The following is a 13145-nucleotide window of genomic DNA, read 5'->3' as shown; positions in this document are numbered from 1 at the left end:
AGTACTGTCGGTTGAGTTTTCTTGGCAAAGTTGCTGGAGTGGTTTGCCATTTCCTTCTCTAGTGGATTAAGGCAAACAGAGATTAAATGATTTGCCTGTGGTCACACAGTTAGTGAATTTCTGAGCCCAGATTTAAACTCAAGTCTTCCTGACTACAGGCCCAGTGCTCTATCCACTCTAGGAAGTTTTAATTTAATTAGTTGTCCTTTGTTAAAGGAATTTAGTATTTTCAATTAGGAGAAAAGAATATTTAAGAGGGGCATGAAAGCTATTGTCTAGGCTTTCATGTGAAAGATTTGTACTTCTTAGCCCTAGAAATTTGAACTACTACCAATGAATGGAAGTTGTAAAGAGGCAACCTTAGGTTTCAAAATCTTCCTGTAATAATAATGAAACATGCTATGGACTTGCTGACAAAGAGGTGATGGATTCAAGATGCAGAAGGAAACACATTTTTGGATACAACCAATGGAGGAATTTGTTTTGTTTGTCTAAATACATTTGTAACAAGGGTTTCAAGTTTCATTTGTTTTTGTTTTGTTTTTGTTTTTCTAATGAGGGGGAAATAGATGGGAGAGAGAAAATAAATGGTTATTCATCAGAAAAAATTAATTTTTAAAAACCGTTCCTTAAAAATGGCACCATACAAAACCATAGGGACTTTTTGTCAGGTATAGGTATAGGTGTGTCAGAAATGCTAGCACACTCCATCATATTTGTGTCACCAACTATGTAGACAAAGCTTGGGCCCTTGGCTTACTTATTCTTGATCTAGTAAAATTCTATTAACCTTTCCTTATGGTTGCATTTCATTTATTATTCTCCTTTGGACTTAGTCCCTCTCCCCTCCCCCACCATTTTTGATGTCACTTGAATTTTGGAAGCCCAAATGAACACTGACCTCATAAAGACAGAGAAAATTGGATACCACTCCCCTGCACAAAACGGCTTCAGTGACTTCATATTGCCTATGGTATAAAATATAAACTTTTCTGTTTGCCATTTGAATACCTCCACAATCTGGTTCCCATCTATCTTTCCAAACTTATTTCCCATGACTCCCCCAAGAAGGCTACATTGCAATCAAAGTAAAATCCTTGAAGCACTTAGCACTGTGCCTGGCACAATGTTGGTCCTTAAAAAATGCTTATTGGTAGTTATTAAAACTATTTGGTACTGGCTAAGAAATAGAGTGGTGGATCAAAAGAATAGGTTAGGCACAAAAGACACATTAGTAAATGACTATCATAATATACTATTTGATAAGCCATAACACTCCAGCTTCTGGGATAAGAACTCAGTATTTGGCAAAAACTGCTGAGAAAACTGGAAGATAGTATGGCAGAAACTAGATGTAGGCCAACATCTTACAATGTATACCAAAATAAGGTCAAAATGGGTACATGATTTAGACATTAAGGGTGATACCATACGTAAATTAGGAGAGGGAGGAATAGTTTACTTCTTAGATCTATGCAGAGGAAAAGAATTTATGATCATATAAGAAAGAATCTTATGAAATGCAAAATGGATGACTTTGATTACATTAAATTTAAAAGGTTTTGTACAAACAGCAGCAATACATCTAAAATTAGAAGGGAAGCAGAAAGCTGGGAAACAATTTTTACAGCCAGTGTTTCTGATAAAGGTCTCATTTCTAAAATATATAGGGGGCAGTTAGGTGGTGCAGTGGATAAAGCGCTGGCCCTGGAGTCAGCAGAACCTGAGTTCAAATCCAGCCTCAGACACTTGACACTACCTGTGTGACCCTGGGCAAGTCACTTAACCCTCATTGCCCCACAAAAAAATAAAAGAAATATATAATATATAAGAAACTAAATCAAATTTATAAGAATACAAGTCATTCCCCAATTGGGAAATGGTCAAAGGATATGAACAGGCAGTTTTCAGATGAAGAAATCAAAGGTATCTATTGCCATATGAAAAAATGCAAAGTAAAACAGCTCTGAGGTACTACCACACACCTATCAGATTGGCTAATATGACCAAAAAGGAAAATAATAAATGTTGGAGAAACTATGGAAAAATTGGAACACTAATGCATTGTTTTTGGAGTTGTGAACTGAACCAATCATTCTGGAGAGCATTTTGAAACTATGCCCAAAGGGCTATAAAACTGTGCATACTCTTTGACCCAGCAATACCACTAATAGATCTATATCCCAAAGAGGTCACAAAAAAGGGAAAAGGACCCACATGTACAAAAATATTTATAGCAGCTCTCTTTGTGGTGGCAAAGAATTGGAAATCAAGGGAATGCCCTTCAGTTGGGGAATGGCTGAACAAGTTGTGGTATACTAATGTAATGGAATAATATTGTGCTATAAGAAATGATGAGCAGGCAAATTTAAGAAAAATCTGGAAAGATTTAAGTTTGACTGATGCTGAGTGAAGTGAGCAGGACCAGGAGAACATTGTACACAGTAACAGCAACACTGTGTGATGATCAACTGTGATAGACTTAGCTCTTCTCAGCAATACAATGAACCGAGACAATTCCAAAGGACCCATGATGGAAAATTCTCTCCACATCTAGAAAAAAAGAAGTGTGGAATCTGAATGCAGATTGAACCATACTATTTCTACTTATTTCTAGGATTTGTTTTCTTTTTTGAGTTTTTCCTTTTTGTCCTAATTCTTCTTTCAAAACATGACTAATGTGGAAATATGTTTAATGGCATTGTATATAGATAGATACATAGATATAGCTATAGCTATATAGATATAGATAGATGTCTCTGTATGCATATATTATATATGTCTTTATATATATATAACCTATATTATATTTCTTTCTGTCTTGGGGAGGAGGGAGGGAATGAAAGAAGAAAGAAAAATTTGGAACTCAAAATCTTATAAAAAGAAATGTATCAAACTATCTTTACATGTAACTGAAAAATAACAAAATGCTTTTATGATTTAAAAAATAATTATAACCTGTCCTTGTTTGCCCTTCCCCCCATTACCTGCACATGATGTCATATCTATCTCCATGTCTTTTGCAAAGGCTAACCCCTCATTTCTGCCTCTTGGCAACCCTAGCTCCATTCAAGGATCTGTTCTAGAAATAACTTCTACATGAGATCTTTTTTTGATGCCTTTAATCATTACAGCTCCCTTCCCCAAGTTCCTGTGTATTTACTGTGTACATATTTTGTATTTTTTTCATCTATTTACATGTGGTTTCTAGCCAGCAGAATAGAAGATCCCTGAGGATGAGGACTCTTAGGAGTTTTGTCCCTTTATAAGCAGTGCCTACCCTCATGGCTGCTACCTAGAAGGCACATCATAAATCTTTATGGAATTAAATTGTTGCTTTGAGGAGAAGATCACTCCCCAAGTCCTCCATCCTGTATTCCTCTCTCAACATCTTGTCTGCATAAAGGGCTAAGAGAAAGGAGACAGATTGATATTATTCTGAATTTCCCATTTGAAAAAGTTAAAGTACAGAGAGAATTAATAGCTAAACTGAAAGTAGGAAAAAAATGTTAACACTTCAGTCCCTCAGACTTCCCATTGAATGAGGCCTGCTTTCTAGAGAAGTTAAGGTAGAATCAAAGGATCCTGGAGATGGGACTGTCCATAGATGTCCATCAATCTCCTCTCTAACATTGTCCCCTGTAATAGACAGTTATGGTCTCCTTACAGAAATGCTGGATTTGGGTCCTAGCTCTGCTAATGACTAGCTGTATAACCTAAGAAAAAATATTTAATTTTTCAGTGTCTCAGTTTCCTTAATGGTAAAACAAAGTTAGTAATACTTACACAATCAGCTTCATAGCTTTGTTGTGAGGATCAAATAAGATAACATAGTTTACATAATATAAAATTATAATATAAAAATTTAGTTATAGTATAACATAAAATGTATTTACATTTGTGTATCTATTGATATATGTATGCATGTGTGCATGCATGCATGTATGTATGCATCTATCCATCCATCCATCATCAATTGATCTATCGCCTATCTATCTATCTTTACTATTCATATTCCTTATGGTATAGAGGTGCTGGGGAATGGTTAGAGATCAATAACATGTCCTTTGATTTCCCCTTTTGGCCAAGAACATTCCTATCATTCCATCTTTTTTTATGAGTTATTCCTCTTAAACCCATTTTTTTTCATCGCAGTAACTTTTAAACCCTCCATCTTTCATCTTTTTCGTTACTTTCCCAGGCCATCACCTATGCCTTAACTTCACTTTCTTCCATTCCCAATCTTGAGCCATTAGATAAAATCTACTCTATAATCCCCTGTACTCTTGTCCTACTGATACTCTCATGCCTTGCCAAACCCCAAACTTGGAATGCTACCACCATAACCTCTTTTGCTGCTACTCACATATTGCTAAATTGAGCTAGCGAAAATCATGCAACCATTTTAATGAGGTGAACTACAAATTTTGTTAGTTAATCTCAACTGGACCTTCAGTGAAGCAAGACAATTATTTCTTTTCTTTTTTTTCTTGTGAGGCAATTGGTGTTAAGTGACTTTCCCAGGGTCACACAGCTAGTAAGTGTCAAGTGTCTGAGGTCAGATTTGAACTCAGGTCCTTCTGACTCCAGGGCCAGTGCTCTATCCACTGCACCACCTAGCTGCCCCAAGACAATTATTTCACTCCTTCCTAATCGATTCTTCATCTCCCTTCCTACATCATCTGTTATAATCTTCTTTGCTCTCTTTAAACTTCCCACATCACTCCCTCCCCTCCATCCATGTAGTTGATGATCTCACCTAATATTATACTGAAAAAAATGGAAGCTATTCATTGTCCCTTCTCTTCATCATTTTCTTCTCCATTATCTTCTCCCTTTCTCTAGTTTTGGATGAGGAGCTGGCTCTTCTCCTTGCCAAAGCCAACCTCTCTACATGAATGTTTGATTATATTACTTCCCATCTTCTTCAGCATGTTGCCGCTATAGTCATCTCCATTTTCTCTAAACTTAAATCCTCTCTCCCCTGGCTCCTTCTATTCTGCCTACAAACACATTTTCCCATATATGTACATGCTGTCACCCCAAACTAAGTTGAAAACTTCTTCATGGTAGGGATCATTTCATATTTTTGTATCCACATTGCCCTACATAGTGACTCACAGAGAAGGCACTTAAAACACTTCTTGATTGATTGGTTGTTGAACACTCATTCTCCTAGTCCCACATATCCTTCTTCAACCAAGTTTTTACTTGGCATCAGGAAAGAATTGATCCTTTGTATCCAGGTGATGAGTGTTCAGTAATTCTGATGCTTTCTACACTGTTCTGAAAATAGCCCAAAAGGTGGAAGGGATGTTAAACTGTGAGCTCCTTGAGAGAAAAAATTTGTCTTTTCCCTTTCATTGTGTTCTCAGCACCTACCAGTGACTGGCACATAGTAAGCACTTAATGGATGCTTATGGATTTATTGACTGAATCACTGTGATACTGGATGAATGCCTGGGATTGTATGATTGGGCTTTCTCTCAAAGCATATTCTCTTAAACATGTGAGTAAAGTGGTTTATAGCTTTCATGCCCAGGAAGAATTAGAACAGAGTAGACATCATCCCCCCTCCAGTCCCTCCTTCTAGGAGATTTACACTCTCTTAGGAACTTGAATTTGATCATCTGGGGCCAATGCTCCAGAGACGTCTTGAATGTGTCTACCTGTTCACATCCTTGACACAGACACCTTGATATTGCTTGTCAGAAAAAATAATGGGAGGGGCATATTTTGGCTCTTTGGAGATTATCAGGATATCAGCCAAATCATGGTAAAGAACAGACACTACTTTACTATTTATTTGAACAGATATAGAAGACATTGTAGTTTCAACTTTGGGCAAGAGGTGAAAAGAGAGTTATTCTTCACATTCACTTTGGCCACTTTGAGTGTTTAGTCAAGTTATCTTGGCTTTGCAATGCTCATGTTAAATTTCTACATTTGCAGATATAATCTTAAGGACTTTTTTAGTTTAAGTAGTTATGCTTTATCAGGATCTCTTCCCTACCCCCAGAAAACTGTTGTTGTTGTTATTTTGCCCTTTGTTCTCAAGAGGACCATGACATCAATGTGATGTCATGACTTGCCCTGAATTAGATTTCAGTGAAGGAGAGCCATTCAAAGGCACCAACTTCACTCTCTCCTCCAGAGCCATATGGGTCCAGTGGCAAAATATACAACAGGACAACTGGACATGGCACTGAATATTTAAGGCAATTGGGGTTAAGTGACTTGCCCAGCATCACATAGTTAGTAAGTATCTGAAGTGAGATTTGAAATCAGGTCCTCTTGACTCCAGGGCCAGCGCTCTATCCACTGCACCACCTAGCTGCTCTACCCCCAGAAAACTACAGAAAACACAGAATAATCACTTATTTATTCAATACATTAAGCATTTATTGAGCCCTGGGCAGCTAGGTGGCATGGTGGATAGAGCACCAGACCTACAATAGGAAGACCTGAGTTCAAATCTATCCTCAGACACTTCTTGAGCAAGCAACTTAAACTTGTTTGCTTCAGTTTCCATATATGTAAAATGAGTAGGAGAAGGCAATGGCAAAGCATTCCAACATATTTGCCAAGAAAACACCAAATGAGGACATAAAGGGTTAGACATTACTGAAACAAATGAACAACAAAAAATATGTTGGGCAGTGTCCTAGCCTGGGACATATAAAAACAAAAATGAAACTATACATATCAAGGTGTTTATATTTCACCAAGGGGGTTATCACATGAAAAAATACAGTAATTCAAAGCATGTTGTGACACTATATAATCCATACATGACACTCAGGGCACTACATTCACTAGGATCTATAATGTAAGTAATCCCTTACTTAAGCAAATAGGATGATAGTATGTCATCATGTTAATTATCCATTGACCAGGTGGCATTTTTCTTGAGCCATCCACCCAGAAGTCACCTCAGTTCCTCAGTTCAGCCCTGATGCATGTGTGGGATATAGTCTACTAAAGGCTTCTGGCCCCCAGAGAGTACTAAGTCTTAAAATACCCAGTCGGCTCTCTCCCTTTATTCCCATCAAGCAGGTGTGCTGAACACTTCCTTGCTGACTAGGTTTGAATTTAAAAAGAATGTCACATGGACTATTGCTCAAAATACCCTTATTAAAGCTTTGGCTCCAGAGCAGATACATTACATCTGCCCTCTCCTCTCTACAGTCACAATCCAAACACCTTCACAGATGTCAGATACTCAAAACACTGTGACCATATAGTATATCGAACATAGTGAGAATAAAAGTTTAAATGTTAGGATTCCTGATGCTTTATATCTCCAGTCATCTATGAAACCTCCAATGTAGCTTTGCAGTTTTCTGGAAGGAGAGACTAAGGGATCTAGAATGTGCCTTGAATGTCATGTCAGGGTAGAAGACTATGATAGGAGTTGGTGAGGGAGTGCAATGAGAGAGCACGCTCTTACTACTTACTCATCAACCACTGAGATTCTTAAAAGCATAGATATATCTTTTTTCTTTATAGGGAAGTAGTCATTCTAATATCTAGAAACTGTGATTAAAATAGTAAAATTCAGTATTTCCTGAACTTTATTCAGTTTCCTCCACCAAACTCAGACATCCCACCTATTCTTAAGTCCTCAAGAAATAGCCCTGGTGCTTTCTGAAGCACCAACAAGATGATTCTAGTGACTGACCATGTTTATATACCATATTTCTCCCTTCAGATACACTTACCATTCTATTGGAATTTTGGATATCAATACATTCTACTGTTCTTGTCAAGAACCCATAGTACCAAGGGATTATAGGTTCATATATTTAAAGGTGAGGAAGACTTCAAAGCATCTCTTCTATTCTCTCATTTTATAGATGAGATTGAGATACGATGAGGTTAAGTATTGTGATGTTTAAAATCTAAATTGTGGTCACCTTAAATCAGAAGCTTCAGCTCCAGTCTAGCCTAGAGTTCCAGCCTGGTTGGGTTCTTCCTGAAGTCCTCCTTCACCAGCCTGCTTTAATCAGGAACACCCTTTCGCAAGCTGTTTGTGGAAGCTTTTTTATACATCTGGAACCGAGGCGGTCCTTACACCCTGCTTCAAGGTGCTTGGTTGGCGTCATCCAAATCCATTGTCTTTGAAGGTGTTCTCAAGTTGAGTTCACAGTCTAGTTTCTGAGAACAATACCTTCTTAAGGGATAGCCAGGTGTGATTACAATCCAATTAACTTGATACAATCCAATTAATTTGAAGTAGGCTTAATCAGCAGTCAATCACTCTCACTTGATTCAATCAGTATAGATTAATCTACAGGTGGGTCTTTGAGTATCTGCTAAAATCCCATTATTTCATCACAGTATCATACTCAAGATCACCTGGATGGGGACAGTTAAGTGGTGCAGTGGATAAAGCACTGGCCCTGGATTCAGGAGGAATCAAATCCAGCTTCAGACACTTGACATTTAACTAGCTGTGTGACCCTTGTCCAGTCACTTAATCCTCATTGTCCCACAAAACAAAAACAAAAACAAAAACAAAAACAAAACCAACAAATGAAAAAAGATCACATGGGTAATAAGCATCAGAGGTAGAATTTGAACCTAAGTTCTCTGGCTCCAGAGCAAGTGTTTTTTTCCCCTATACCATGCTGTCTCTCTTTGGGTGTTTGGGTAACAGAATCTAAAAAGCACTTTGTAGGGTCTTTATACAAGACTTTAAAAGGATAGTAAAGGCAAAATATACTGCCATCACTGGAAAGAACATTTCTTTTGCTTTAATTGACAGAATATAAGTGGCCATAGGATGTCATGCAACCAACCATTTCTCAAGCTGCTAGCAATACCTGAGCTTCCAACCCATATTCCAGCAGATAATATCAGGTGCTTTTAAATTAGGAATTCTATCACAAAGCTTGCTGCTTGGATCCTATCAGGTTGACTTATACATTAGTCACATGATAACTCTTTTGCCATTTTTGCTTGTTCAGATACTTAGCCTGATAGATCTTGGATGCCTATTTGACATTCATGTCAATAACATTCATGATTTGATTCTCTGGAAAGGTTATAGTACCAGAAACTTTTCTTAGGACCCTGAAATGCCTGACCCTTCCCAAGACAGTTATATCTACTCTGTTTAGCACAACAGACATAGGCATTATTGGTTAACATCCCTTCCTATTAGGGAAAGTACTATCAATTTTTGTCTTTTATCACTGAGCCCATATTTCTGTTTCCATCCCATTAGTCAATTTACCTTCTTTGTAACTATGCTATAACCTCCCAAAGAGCAGACATGACATACATTCTTATATACCACCATAGCACAAAATATTGTATATAAAAGACATCCATTAAATACTTGCTGAATTAACTCCATTTATGTAACTTATGTATTACCACCTAACAGAACCATGACCTAAGATGGATCAAGCAGAAAGCATATATAGTAGCTTCCTATTTCAAAAAAGAATGTATCATTTTTAATTTCTACTTGTCTCTGCTACCCTAAGCCTCTGGTTCAAGCTTTACCTATCTCGGGAATCTAGCTCCTGGCACAAGGATTGCAGGACAATTCAGTGAAATTTACCGAGGGCCATGAGAAAGTGTGAATCAGAAAGTTTTCCATAAAAACATGGTGGAGTCATAGCTATGGGAATGGACTGCTCTGACTGCCCAGCTGGTTTCTTTTCACTTAGCTTCTGACTTTCCAGCTCAGAAGGACAGAATCAAAATTTCATTTGGACCGATAGCTTCAAAACATCCCTCTCTTCCCTCTAACTCACTCTTATGCCTTGACCTATTCTCCTCTTTCCAAGGTGTGCTTTGACTCTCCCAGTCATGGTTTCTTACCATCTTTCTTTGCTCTACCACTACCTACAATCCTGGTTTGTGATCTGCAGCTGGAGAATTGAGCTCACAATAAAATAGTGAAGCACATACATTCAAACAAGAATGATAATAAGGAAAAGTACAATTTCATCATATCCCAAATAAAATAAAGGTGAAATAATTACTCTGAAAACTGTTTGTACTAAGACATGATTGAGAGAAAAGGAGAAGAAAATATCTCTTGAAATTTTGTACAGCAATGAAACAAGAAAAACAGGCATCTCATTTTCATGAGCATCCTAAAGTTCACTAGGCATAAAATCATACAGTTAAATTACAGAATACCAACACTTTAAGTCATGCATACATACATATAAACAAGATGTTTAAAAAATAAATGTAATCGTATTTTAAACAGCCAACGTTCCTCTCCAGAACCAATTTAACAATTTAGTCCTTAAAGCCCTGGCACAGTTCCTGTAAAAATATAAGCAATTTGAGATTCAACCAGTCGCATCCCAACACACTAAAGGGCTGTATTCACAAACACATTAATCCACCAGATAAAGTTATAGATGGAAACAATCCTTTGACCCCCTTGTCTATTCCTAAATTCCACCATATTGAACATACCCCATGTAGACAGTGTAAAAAGTTAGTGTAAAGAGAATGTAATAACCCAACTTATTTGAGAGATAGGTTGACTTTTACCCATTTCTTTTAAATTGATTCACAGAACTGCCCCCAAATTTATTGCTTAAATCTTCGACTTTCACCTTTTCTCAGCAGCAAAAGCATGCCCTTTGATATCTCCAAATGATGGTAGCTCTTCATTATATTCTAGTTTTATCTTGGTAGTTTAAAGAAAGGGTTGTGAGGACTGAAAGATGAATAAGGGCTAAAGATAGTTCAGATGGATCATAGCATTAAACGATTCTAAGTAATAATTAAATGACTTGACCTAGATATGAGACAATGAATTTGGGAATATTTGTTAAAAACATAGATTATTGACCCAATATACCATAATGGCCCTTTCATAATCTTTAAGGTCTATTGAAGAAAAACACATTTGGATTGCTTTGAAAATGCACCTTATTGACCTGACAGACCACAATGGTTCCAAAGAGAACATTAGTATCTATCTTGAAAGCAAGTATTTATAGTGTTTTAAAGCATTATTGACATTTTTGCATGAAGTGTCTCTAAATCTTAACATAGATGCTGCCTGAGGAGTTTTTCAGAATGAGGAAACCTTGCCTTTAATCCCTGAAAGGCAATGTAACCATATCCCAAAGTGGATTAATTCCTTGCCAAAACACATATCCCCTTTGCATTACTTTATCATTGCATCATGTTTCAATTCACTACAATACTGAAATGGATGCTAAAGCAAGAGATCCTTTTTTTATTATTTAATAGAAAATGGAAAACTAATCACAGATTCACTTCTGGTGCAGATAGATACCGGTTTTATGACCACACCCTACTTTCTGCTACCAGTTGGTTCAGGGTGAGGGTTCAAGATAGTAAAAACACCTCTAGAGCATGAACACTGGACATCGAACAGTGGATAAAGTTAATATGACCTTTTTTCATTGCTCTTATTTATCCACTTCAGAGGTGTGGATGCAAAGCATTAACAGCTCATTAGGAAGCTACTCCACCTTACAGGAAAGATATCGTGTGCCCTTAGGAAAATCTGAAAGTTACCCATTCTCAGGTCCCATGTGTTAATGTTGCTTAGAGGTTTTGACTCTTCACTGAAATAATGCTGACATATATGCATTTGTATGTATTGGGTGTCCATATATATGTACATACATATATATATAGAAACACACATATTATATATTTGGGAATGGAGTATAATAAGTTTTAAGGGTTTAAGTTTTATAGAATGCTTTATAGACACCATCAGATTTGATCTTCACAATTCTCTTAAGTGTATAATACAGACATAATCATACCCATTTGACAGATGAGAAAAGTGAGGTTCAGAGAAAATAATTGACTTGCCCACAGAGGTAGGATTCAAATCCACATCTTTACTGATTCCAAATCCACTTCCCTTTTCAATATACCATGCTGTTACCTCACAATGTAAAAGATAAAACTCAGGTTATTCCAAAAGAAAATGCCCACATGACAATGAGAGCAATCTGTGGTTAGAGTACTGGACCTAGAATCAGGAAAACCTATGTTCAAATGCAGCTTCAGACACTTATTAATTATGCAACCCTGGACATATCATTTGACTTCTGTCAATACCAGTTTCCTCATTTCTAAAACTGGGATAATAGCACCTACTTCCCAGATAGTTGTGAGGACAAAACGAGTTAATATTTATAAAGTGCTTAACCCTTAAAGTGCTATGTAGATTACTATTATTTTCTGGTACTAATTAAATAAATGTGCATTTGTTTGGTGTTTTTTTTAAGTTACATATATCTATTGCATGTGTTCTCCCCTAGGTGACTACCCAATTTGCTTACCTTAACTCGGGCTCTAATAGGTACACTGTGTGTTTCTCATAATTAAAGAATCTTGTGTAAGTTGTTGATTTGGCAAAAGATTGTCAAGGGAGATAGAGATGAGTAGAGAACAAAAGGATAAGATGACAGAACACAGTAATATGCCTCCTTCTATCAGTTTGGATATTGTCAGAATCAAATGAGATAACATGCACAAGAGCTTTGCAATCCTTAGAGCAGTATACATATATTGTTGTACAGGAAATTGCTAGGCTTCGATGTGGGACAAATGTATACCATTCATTTAACAAATGTATTGAAATATGTATTACTCTGAGCTGTAATTGTATATAAAATTATATGGCATGGATGCTGACATTAAGGTCAATGACACAATGACTCAGCCCAAATGTCAATTCCTTCAACTGGCATTTCTCGTTTCGCAAGTTATTAGTGCCCCTCCACAATCAATCTGTGTTTATTTTATTGTTGTTGTTCAGCCATTTCCTTTGTGTCTGACTTTTCCTGACCTCATTTGAGGTTTTCTTGGCAAAGATACTGGAGTGGTTTGCCATTTTCTTCTCCAGCTCATTTTATAGGTGAAGAACTGATGCATACAGGGTTAAATGACTTCTGCAGGGTCACATAGCTAATAAGTGTCTGGGACCACATTTCAACTCATAAAGATGAGTCTTCCTAACTCTAGGCCTGGAACTTCACTATGCCACCTAGCTGCCCATTGATTTTATACATAGTCTATATTCGAACATGCTGTTTTGAAATCCCACCCAACAGAATGTAAGATCCTTGAGGGTAAAGACTATCTAGCTTATGTTTTGTTTTGGAATCTAGAGTGTC

This window comes from Dromiciops gliroides, chromosome 4 (genome assembly GCF_019393635.1).
Source record: "Dromiciops gliroides isolate mDroGli1 chromosome 4, mDroGli1.pri, whole genome shotgun sequence".
Classification (NCBI taxonomy): domain Eukaryota; kingdom Metazoa; phylum Chordata; class Mammalia; order Microbiotheria; family Microbiotheriidae; genus Dromiciops; species Dromiciops gliroides.
This window is presented reverse-complemented; position numbering follows the sequence as displayed.